The following is an 11,881-nucleotide window of genomic DNA, read 5'->3' as shown; positions in this document are numbered from 1 at the left end:
CCAGGCATGCAACTGGAGAAGCCTGGTCGCATTGGTAATGTGAGATTGGCACAGTCAGCCAAACTGCGGGCCAGGGACAAGTTTTACTGGAGAAGGAAGTGTTCCAACCAACATGCCACTTTATGTAATACCAGTCGTGTCACTGAGAGTGCAAAGTGAAAGTCACAGAATGCCCACGGAACATGGACCCTGTGTGCATACAGAGAACATGAATGACTATAACTTTATTTATAGCAAAGTTAAGAGTAAAGCAAAACTCAGGCAATCATTGCACACCTAAATTGCTATTGTCCTAACACGGTTATAAGATCGACAGGAAGATCAAGTAGCCATAAGGGAGAGTTCATCTAGAAGTTTTAATTTCTTGATGTAATAAAGTAAGTACTAAAATCAGTTATATACAATGGTACAATAAGTGATTTTAGTGGCAGACTGTCCTCAAACAGTAGACAACAGTACGAATCCGGACTGACTGGGCTTTTGTGTATAGTCTTCTTAACAGAGCCTGAGTGCTGGGAATGGAAAGGCACAAGTCCCACTAAGACTTAGAAGGGGTTTCAATCTGTATGGATACTGAGCTTAATGACCCAGAAACACAGCCACACACACATACACACACATAAAGCAGAGCGAGAGAGAACGAGAAAGAGAGAGAGAAAATTGGGGGTGTGGGACAGAGAGAAACAAAGGGCAAGAAAGAGGAGAGAGAGAGAGAGGGGGGGAGAGAGAGAGAGAGAGAGAGAGAGAGAGAGAGAGAGACTGTTCACTGACCTTCAGGGTAACCTTGAGATGATTGGTCAGGTATAGATAGGTGTTCCAGTACAGTGTGAGAACAACATAACATGTCCAGATAGCGTGTTCACACATCATATCACACATGCTTACACAGTACATGCATTAAAACTAAAACACATAAGAATTACACACACACACACACACACACACACACACACACACACACACACACACACACACACACACACACACACACACACACACACACACACACACACACACACACACACACACACACACACACACACACACACAAACACATTCTTTCTGAATGCATAGTTTTTGTGCTCAGCACTTTCTGTCCTCACTCAGCAGTTCGAGGAACACTCACAATTTTTCCGAGAACCCATGGGAGTGTGTGTGTGTGTGTGTGTGTGTGGGGGGGGGGCTGTGCAGTCAAAATAAACCACCTCCAACCCTGCAAGTGCGTCTACTATAGAAATATGTGCTCTCTCTCTCTCTGTCACTGCCAAAGCCTGGGGTATATTTATGGGGTACAGAAAGCCTGGGAAGGCCATCAAGTTTGTGTTGTGCTTCCTGGTGGGATGGGCAGTGTTATCCAATGCAATGCGTCTCACTGAGCGCGCACACTCACACACACACACACACACACACACACCCACACACACACACACACACACACACCTACATACACTCGTGTCCTCACGTAGTCCACGTAGTAGAAGGCGGCTAGAGCAGGTGTAATTGCAGTCACAAAAGTTTTAATAGTTTCTCCAGTATGTGGTATCTTGTGCTACTAAAGATGTTTGATGTACAGTATGTTTGACTCAATTTCCCATCATGCATGTAACCTGTCACTTCCTGTTGAGAGTTTGGATGAATGACTGGATGCACGCATGAGGTCAAGTTTAGCTAGTATTAAGCTACTAGGTAAAGAAGATACAAGCTGAAATATGCTCTCTAAAGAAATACAAGCTGTATATCCCTCTTAGTCCACAAGCAGGCAAAAGTGGTATGTTACGTTTTGTTTGGTTATTATTTTAATAACATTTAAGATTGTTCTTGTGTGTATGAATGTATGATTGATTGCTGTATGTCTTTTATTCATTTCTGTATAGTTCTACGGTGTATTGGTGTCTGTGTTTGTCAGCGCAATAAAGAACATCAGTGTTAAAGAACCTGGACCTTGGATGTGTGACTAAGGGCGGCATAGTAGAACACTTGCTGCATCGGTGAAGTCGAGGACCAGAAGTTACCTGCACGTTGAAGTCGGCAAGCAATTAAGAGACTTTCGTGTTCGGCAAAGAAGCAACGCATCGCGGGAGCGATTCCGTTTGAAGGACTAGCAGCTAGCAGACAAGTAAGGCTAAGCTAACAAGCAAGCACTTAAGGTTGGTGCCATTGTAGCCTAGCCTGATTTAAATGCTAAATGCTATGTTTAAGGTTGACATACCAATTTTGATATTACATTGTTGTCTAACCTGTACATATAGCCTATTGTAACTCTGATATAATTTATCTTTCAATTCACATTAGCCGTAACTGACACATTAAGTTTAATGTTCAAACACTGACATTGCAGTTTACAGAATACTGATGCAACATTTTATTGGCTATTTTAATAGCAAATTAGCTTAATCCTCAAGTATAATTTGATACCAGATAGTAATTTAACATGTCAGACACTAGTGAAAAGTCAAATCTTCCTGACCCAGAAGACCTGAATAAGGAACAAGTTGATGAAGACAAACAAATTGAAGAATCTAAACAAATTGAAGAGTCTACACAAATGCAACAGGCACACAAAAGCACAGATGTTGAAGATTCAGTTGAACCACTAGATGTTCGGAAAAGTCAACGCACACGCACACTCACTGAAAAGGGGAAGGTGTTGCAAGATGCTAAACTGAATGATCTAAGAAGAGACTTTGAATGCATGTATAAAAGGTGGAAGTATCATATCAATGGATTGAAAAGATCCATTAAACACAAAGAAGATCCAGAGTTTATTTCTGAAGTTGTCACTGCCTTTAATGCCCTTCAAGTTGATGTTAACGTCATTTATGATCGAATCAGAACTATTGCAGTGCCTGACCTTGAAATTAGAAGGAAAAATGATTCATGTAATGCCATCACCAAGACTGCAAATGAAAAGGCTCAGTGCTTCATTAATGCTGCTGCTGGTGATCCAGAAGATATACCCTGGCCTGATACTGACTCAGTGTTTGGTCGCACAGAGTCTACTAACGTTTCTTTGCAATCCTTTTCTGCTTCCAAGTTTTCCGATCGGGCCTCTCTCAAGTCAGCAGAGATAAGGCAGCAAGCAGCAGCTGAAGTGGCAGCAACTCATGAGGTGCTTAAAATCATGAAGTCTCAACATCAATATGAGGAGGAGAACCGAGAACTTGAAGCAGAGGAGAAAAAGGTGACCGCTGAGCGAGAAGCACATGAAAAAGCGATGGAAGCAGAGAAAGCAAAGCAAAGAGCTCTGTTTGTAGCAGAAAGCTCTGCAAGAAAAGGGAGATTGGAGGAAAAGAGAAAAGAAGTGGAGCGATTGGAGGAACTGAAAAGGCATAATGCTGCACAGGCCAGACTACAGGTTTATGCTGGGGAAGAGCCAGGAGACCTCCCTGCTTTAGCCTCTCTAGACAGACAAGGCAGTCGTGTCACTGCACTCAACTTGCCTGGCCCTCTTGTTCCTTCACTTGTGTCCTTGCAAGGTAGGGTCCCTTCAATTAGACCATCTTTTCCCCTCCTACAAGGCCCCAGTCATGCAGCAGCTGTACCTCAAGCAGACATACTATCTACTGCACCTGGAGCTACCAATGACCTTGTGAAAATGCTTGCAGAGGCCATAACAGCTAACAGGATTCCGATTCCAGAACCTGCTGTCTACTTCGGAGATCCCTTGCAGTACACAGACTGGAAGCTGTCGTTTCAGACATTAATTGATCGTAAGAATTTGCCAGCCCAAGAAAAACTATTTTTTCTACGCAAGTACGTAGGCGGCTCGGCCAAACGAGCTATTGAAGGATATTCCCTAATCGGAACAAAAGATGCCTATCGTGATGCCTGGGACATATTTGATGACCGCTTCGGAAATCCCTTCATAGTTGGCAAAGCATACAGAGACAAGATACAGTCATGGCATAGGATTGCTTCTAAAGACAGTAAGGATCTTCGTGAGTTCGTAGACTTCTTAACCAGCGTTGAAACCGCCATGCCTTATGTTCAGGGCTTGCAAACTCTGAATGACTGTGTTGAAAATCAGAGAATCGTTGCCTGACTGGTTGAGTTCCCGTTGGAACAGAACAGCTACAATCTTCCAAGATGAACGCAAAGCCTTTCCTGACTTCAAACACTTTGTTCATTTTCTCAACAAAGAGGCCAGGATTGCCTGTAATCCTATCACCTCATTGCAAGCATTAAGGCCAGCAGAACAAGAAAGATCTAGACAAAGTGATCCGGATCAAAGCTTCTCAGAAATCGTAACTCAAGCGCCAAGACTTTTACCACAAGTTCAAGTGAGAAGAGCAACCCTGTGTGTGTTTTTTGCAAAAGGCATGGACATACTTTGCATAAATGTCGAAAGATCATGGAAAAGCCAGTTGAAGAAAGAGTGAAATTTGTTCAATCAGAAAAACTGTGCTTTGGCTGTCTCAAGATCGGCCACAATTCCAAGTCCTGCATCTCCAGAAGCACCTGTGAGAAATGCGACAAACGTCATCCAACCTGTCTGCATCAAGATTGGGAGAGAAACCCAAGACTCAGAACTCGGCAAACACAGTCCCTGGTGAGCCAAGGGTCTGCAGAAAGAAGGCCTGAGAAACCCAATTACCATCTAGAGACGCAGCAAGCAACCTCCAACAGAGTCATTCAGAAGAAGAAAAGTACTCACACGTCGTCAATCCTTCCTGTGTACGTGTCAACAGCAGCTAATCCTGAGGAAGTTTTGGTGTATGCCTTGCTCGACACTCAGAGCGACACCACCTTTATTCTAAAGGATATAGCTGATCTGTTGCACGTCAAGCAAGACCCTGTGAGACTCAAGATCTCCACAATCACGTCAAGAACAAAGGTTGTGTCGAGTCACAAGTTGTATGGACTACAAGTAAGAGGCTTGATGTCTGAAGAAAGAATCAAGCTCCCAGTAACATACACCAGAGAATACATACCTGCCAATAGATCTGACATACCCACATGCAAAACTGCAAAAGGTTGGCCTCATCTAGAACATCTAGCTGATGAGATGCCATCTGAACTTGACTGTGAAGTGGGATTGCTGATTGGCTATAACTGCCCCCAAGTCTTGCTTCCAAGAAATGTCGTCAGTGGCGAAGAAGGCCAGCCATTTTCCCAGAAGTCTGTATTGGGGTGGAGCATCATTGGCTACAGTGATTTTGATGGTGTTTTTGAAGATGAAATCGGAGTCAGTCATCGAATCATCTCAAGAGAAGTCTTTCCAGCCACTCAACCACCTCTCAGACTCAAGTCTGAGGTCCACTTTAGGTGCCGGACTAAAGTGAAGGAAATACTTACTCCAGCAGACATGGTAAAGATCTTTGAGTCAGATTTCACAGAGAGAACTGGCGAAGATGTAGCCATGTCCCAAGAAGACCTGCGTTTTTTAGCCAAGCTGAAACAAGGCATCAAGCAGAAGAAGGACGGGCATTTAGTGATGCCACTTCCCTTCAAAGAAGAAAGGCCAATTCTGCCAAACAACAAGGCTTGTGCAGAACACTGACTCCAGTGTCTAAAGAGACGTTTCAGGAAAGATGGACAGTACTATAAAGACTACATGACCTTCATGGCGGATATTATTGCCCGAGGCGATGCAGAAAAGGTTCCAGAGTGGGAGATTAGTAGTCAGCCAGCCTGGTACATCCCTCACCATGGGGTTTATCACCCTCAGAAGCCTGGCAAGATCCGTGTAGTCTTTGACTGCTCTGCAAAATTTCATGGTACTTACCTGAATGAACATCTACTGACTGGACCAGACCTCACAAACACCCTTGTGGGAGTCCTGTGTCGTTTCCGTAAGGGTCAAGTGTCCATCATGTGCGATGTAGAGCGCATGTTCCATCAGTTCCATGTCACAAAGGAAGACCAAGACTACCTCAGATTCTTGTGGTGGGAAGAGGATGAGCTGGAAGCTCAGCCATCAATATTCCGAATGAGAGTCCACCTGTTCGGCGCTGCCTCCTCACCTGGATGCGCAAACTTTGGACTCAAGTACCTTGCTGCTCAAGGTGAAGGCAAGTTCAGTCAAGCTGCAGTAAGATTCATACAACGCAACTTCTATGTCGACGACGGTCTGACAAGTGTCGAAACGGAGTCAGAGACTATCCAGCTTGTGAGAGAAGCCAGAGACCTCTGCAAGTCTGGGAAGCTCCACCTGCACAAGTTCATCTCCAACAGTAAGCAGGTGCTTGCTTCTCTCCCAAGAGAAAATGTGCTAAAGGTGCAGCTGACTTCGACCTCGCCCTAGGAGAGTCCAAGGTAGAACGGGCACTCGGAGTACAGTGGTGTGTGGCATCCGACACATTCCAATTCCGAGTGACTGTGAAGGAAAACCCATTCACTAGAAGAGGCGTTCTGTCCACAGTGGCATCAATCTTTGATCCCCTTGGATTTGTGGCACCCTTTATTCTAGTTGGGAAAAGAATACTGCAAACCATGTGTAGAGACAAGGTAGGCTGGGACGAGCCACTTCCAGATGACCTCAAGCCGCATTGGGAAGCTTGGCTTCAAGACCTCCTTGATCTGTCAGCGATAAAGATATCCCGCTGCTATGTGCCACCAACATTTAAAGATGTTCAGTGTCAAGAATTGCACAATTTTTCTGACGCCAGCGCGACTGGCTATGGAGTCTGCTCTTATCTTAGGACTGTGACCTTGTCTGGTGAGGTGCATTGCACGCTCGTCATGGGAAAAGCCAGAGTGGCACCAACGAAAGTGACAACCATCCCTAGATTAGAGCTCTCTGCTGCCGTCATCGCCACCAGAACAGGTGATCTGCTTAAAAGAGAACTGGAATTGAGTCAGCTCAGTGAACACTATTGGACCGATTCCAAGGTCGTTCTTGGCTACATTAACAATGAGGCAAGATGGTTTCATGTCTTTGTGGCCAATAGAATTCAGCAGATCAAGTCAAGCACAGAACCTCATCAATGGAGGCATGTGGCTACAGAACATAACCCAGCTGACCATGCCTCTCGTGGGCTCACAGCAAAGGAGCTCATGGAGTCAAATTGGTTCACTGGGCCAAGTTTCCTGTGGCAAAGAGAACTCCCCAAAGAAGAGGTCAAGGTGGGAGTGAGCGATGGTGACCCAGAGCTCAAAAAGGCCCAAGTCCACACAACCAAAGTAGCGGAGCAGATATCTCTGTTGGATTGCTTGCAAAGATTCTCAGACTGGAGTAGAATGGTGAAGGCCATAGCAAGACTCAAGCGCTGTGCAAGGAATATGAAAGGGCTGAAAGAAAGATCAGAGTCCACAACACTTGATGAAAGAAGAGATGCTGAACAATTCATAATCCGCTTAGTCCAAGAAGAAGTCTTCATGGAAGAAATCAAGGCTCTTAAGCAAAAGAAAGAGGTGAAGTCAAACCAGTCTTCCAGACTGCACAAGTTAAGTCCATTTGTGGATGACCAGGATGTTCTGCGGGTGGGAGGAAGATTGACTCGTGCAGCACTCCATCCCTATGTCAAGCACCCTGCCATTCTTCCTAAGGGACATCATGTTTCTCGTCTACTCATCAAGCATTTTCATGAACGGATTTGCCATCAAGGTCGTGGCATGACCATGAATAAGATCCGCTCTAATGGCATTTGGATTCTGGGATGTAGCAGTGAAGTGTCCTCCATCATCTACAAATGCGTGAAATGCAGGAAGTATCGCAAATGCATTCAAGAACAAATCATGGCTGATCTACCGCCTGAAAGATTAGAACCTACCCCTCCATTTACATACAGTGGAATGGACTGTTTCGGACCATTCTATGTGAAGGATGGAAGAAAAGAATTGAAAAGATATGGCCTTTTGTTCACTTGCATGTGTTCGAGAGCTGTTCATATTGAAGTGCTGGATGATCTCAGTTCTGACGCATTTCTTAATGCGTTGCGTTGCTTCATTTCCATCCGTGGCAATGTAAGTCAGCTCCATAGCGACCAAGGCACTAACTTTGTCGGTGCGAAGAGAGAGTTCATGGAACTCATGAAAGGATTCACTCAAGAGCGCGTGAAAGAGCTAGGCTGTCGACCTTTGACCTCTGAACACATCAATGATCCATTGTCACCAGAGCCATTAACGCCAAATCATATACTAACAATGAAGTCTGAGATTATAGCACCACCACCTGGAGAGTTCTCTAGAGAAGATCTCTATCTAAAGAAGAGATGGAAGAGAGTCCAATTTCTGGCTAATGAGTTCTGGACCAGGTGGAAGAAGGAGTATCTTTTGAATTTGCAACAAAGGAGTAAGTGGAATAAGAATCGCCGAGACGTAAAGGTCAATGACGTTGTCCTATTTCAAGATGACCTGGCACCACGGAACCGTTAGAAGCTTGCCAAAGTGGTTGAAGTCTCCCCAGGATCTGATGGGCGGGTCAGGAAGGTCAAACTTTTAGTCAGTGATGCAACACTAGACAGCAAAGGTACACGCACCACTAAGCCAGTATATCTAGAAAGACCCATACACAAAACAGTATCTTTACTTGAATCTGATTAAAGTGAAAGTTTAAAGTGTTTCTCAAATGCAAATGAAATGTGTTCATGTACTATGTGTGTTTTGATAACTATGTGAAGAATTATATGTGTGAACTAACCTTTGGGTCTTTAAGATCACACCTGGTGTGATGGTGGGAGTGTAATTGCAGTCACAAAAGTTTTAATAGTTTCTCCAGTATGTGGTATCTTGTGCTACTAAAGATGTTTGATGTACAGTATGTTTGACTCATTTTCCCATAATGCATGTAACATGTCACTTCCTGTTGATAGTTGGATGAATGACTGGATGCCCGCATGAGGTCAAGTTTAGCTAGTATTAAGCTACTAGGTGAAGACGATACAAGCTGAAATATTTTCTCATGCTCTCTAAAGAACTGCAAGCTGTATATCCCTCTTAGTCCACAAGCAGGCAAAAGTGGTATGTTAAGTTTTTTTTGGTTATTATTTTAATAACATTTAAGATTGTTTTTGTGTGTATGAACTTATGATTGATTGCTGTATGTCTTTTATTCATTTCTGTATAGTTCTACGGTGTATTGGTGTCTGTGTTTGTCAGCGCAATAAAGAACATCAGTGTTAAAGAACCTGGACCTTGGATGTGTGACTAAGGGCGGCATAGCAGGTCCTCTGTGTGTCTTGCTCGGGCCCATGGACAAGATGTTCTCCAAGGCCCCCCCCCTCGTATTTTCCTCTCCCTCTCTCTTTCTCCTTCTTTTCTTCTCTCTCTCTTTCCCTTGTCCTCCTTTCATTGAGGGCCTGGGAGAGAGGAGGAGGGGAAGGGGGTGGGGCTGAGTGGTATAGATTCTCGTGGGGGTCACGTCATCAAAACAATAACACCTCTAAAATGCCTTAAAAAGTTCAAACCTTAAAGCAAACATGAGTAATCAATAGTATGCTTCTAGTTTGTTTTCCCCCAAAAAGGGGCATTGCCATTTTGATGACGCAACCCCCGGGGTACTCTATCGACTGGAACCTGTGTGCAAGGACATGCCAATGTAACCGGTGAAACTTCTGCGTTGTGTATTATATGTGACCCGTGGACAACAGTTGCTGAGATGGATATTTATTTCTGTTTAAGCACACCAACAGAAACAGTTTGATAAATCTCCAGCTTGCTAGCTTCACTATAAATGGTCATTCCCAGCATATACCAAACAGGCAAATAAGAAGAGACATGTAATATATACATTAAGAAAAATAAGTAAAAACTTCATCACACCTGTTTAAGCACACCAACAGAAACAGTTTGGTAAATCTCCAGCTTGCTAGCTTCACTATAAATGCTAGCCACCACATGTAACAAAAGGAAAAACATATACACAATATGTCAGAGGGATATTTCATATAAATAGTTCAGATATATAATACACATAATAATAATAAGTTGTAAGAAGATATATAATAACATAGATGCCTATTTTTAAAGGCAATATTTATTAGATTATCTATCCCACTAAAACTCAACCACCTACCTCATTCCCAGCATATACTAAACAGGAAAGAGGAAGGAGGGAGAGAGGAACAAAACAGGGGGAGACAGGGGGGGCTACCAGGGACCCGCAATACCAGTGTGCTTGTGATATCAAAATAAAAGATAAAAAAGAAACTGAAATACAGGTAACAGACTATCTTGTGCAATTATTCAAACTGCATTTCTAACCTGTTACACCAAGATCCTCTGCTGTACAGCTGCTATTCACATGGTAACGGGTTGCCATGAGAACACAGAGAAATGGTTGCCTTTGAACAACATTCAACACCATAACTCTTTTTTCTCCAATGTTCAATCAGCAGCATAGGAATTCAATGGAAAAGGCAGTAATCCATTCTCACAAGGCCTCAGTAATGTCACTGGTTACTGCTTCCATCACCTTTAGCTATATATCACTAATGGCAGCTCTTGACCTTATTAACCCCTACAGTAGCACACAGCATCCAGCATGCTGTTGATATTCCTCCATCATCTCAGCATTTATAAGGTATAAACAACACTGCATTGTCATGCATTGTGAGCCATTGTTATATGCAAATGGATGCATCTACTTGTTTTTGATGATGGACACATTGTATGCCATGATTTTATGTTCATGGTATACTGCCCTGGATGCAGTGAAGGATGTGAACAGTGTCCTCCCACAGCCATAACCACGCTGTAAACATGTGCTTTCAATCCATAAGGAAGGATACAACAGGCGCTCAACACTAAACACGAAGAGACGAGTCAAACAGAGAGCTTGTGTCTTCTTTGGCTTTCACTTCAGTCCGTACCATCAACCTGTTCTTCCTCGGTTCAGTCTCACTCTATAGGGACTTGTGTGACATCGGTTTCGTGGAGCAAACAGCATCACTGTACAATCGTTTACTGTAAGGCCAGAGAGCTCCCCATAATCATTTTGCCCAGTGGAGAGAGGCAGTAGGATGGTCAGGCAGAGGTAATGTAATTAGACTCGCCCCATTTGTCAGACGATACGTTTATGGCGATACCCACTGGTAATTTCAATGATTATGTGATCTTTTGTGTAATTTTACTGAAACTTTAGCAGTTTGGTGACAGAGGTCTTCATCTGTTACAAAGACATGACTGAGCTCCTTTGAGTGAGATGAACAGGACAAAGGAATGAAGAATCAAAAAAAGAGAAAGAAAGAAAGAAAGAAAGAAAGAAAGAGAAAGAGAAAGAAGGAAAAGAATGAAGGATCAAAAGAAAGCTGAAGCGGATTGCATAAAAACAGTGGTGGCACAGTGCTTTTACAGCTGATGTGATTCTTTCAGACTTCTCAAGCATGTTATAATAACCATGTACACTGGCACATGCATCTCTGCTGGACATACTTTCAAGGATCTCTTAAAAATGGCCCATCCCACGCATGGATGATCTTCCACGTCCACAGAGGACATTTACTGACTACAAGGTGCTGCAGCAGAACACTTGCAGATTTTCTTAGAAAAGCACTTCATCCCCAGAGGGTTTGGGACGTATGATAAGCGTGCATGGCGGCATCACCTTAACTCTACCAGCACCCGTGCCTACAGCAACACACTATCTGGATGCAAGGCAAATAGTTTGACCCTGTTCGGCACACAAGCGAGCCGACAACACTCACTCCCTAGATAGCGGCTTGTGTAACACCATACCGACGTACACTGTTCAAGGTTGAAGTCGGTCACACCACCGTGGGCCCATTATTTCAGAACAAGGACAAAGAGCGCTGTTCCATTACCAAAGAAATGCTGATGGTGATATTAGATATCCGATGTTATCAAGTGGGTCTGGTTTCTGAATGAGGTTTGCATTGCAATACCCACTGTTATGTAATGTTCATGAAATGAATAGCTGTGCATGCGTGGTAGTTGGATCTAATTGAACCAGGTGTATTTCAACACTGAACTTTCTGAGACA

The sequence above is a fragment of the Clupea harengus genome, chromosome 15 (assembly GCF_900700415.2).
Source record: "Clupea harengus chromosome 15, Ch_v2.0.2, whole genome shotgun sequence".
Lineage (NCBI taxonomy): Eukaryota > Metazoa > Chordata > Actinopteri > Clupeiformes > Clupeidae > Clupea > Clupea harengus.
The sequence above is the reverse complement of the archived record's forward strand: the minus strand, read 5'-3'. Positions refer to the sequence as shown.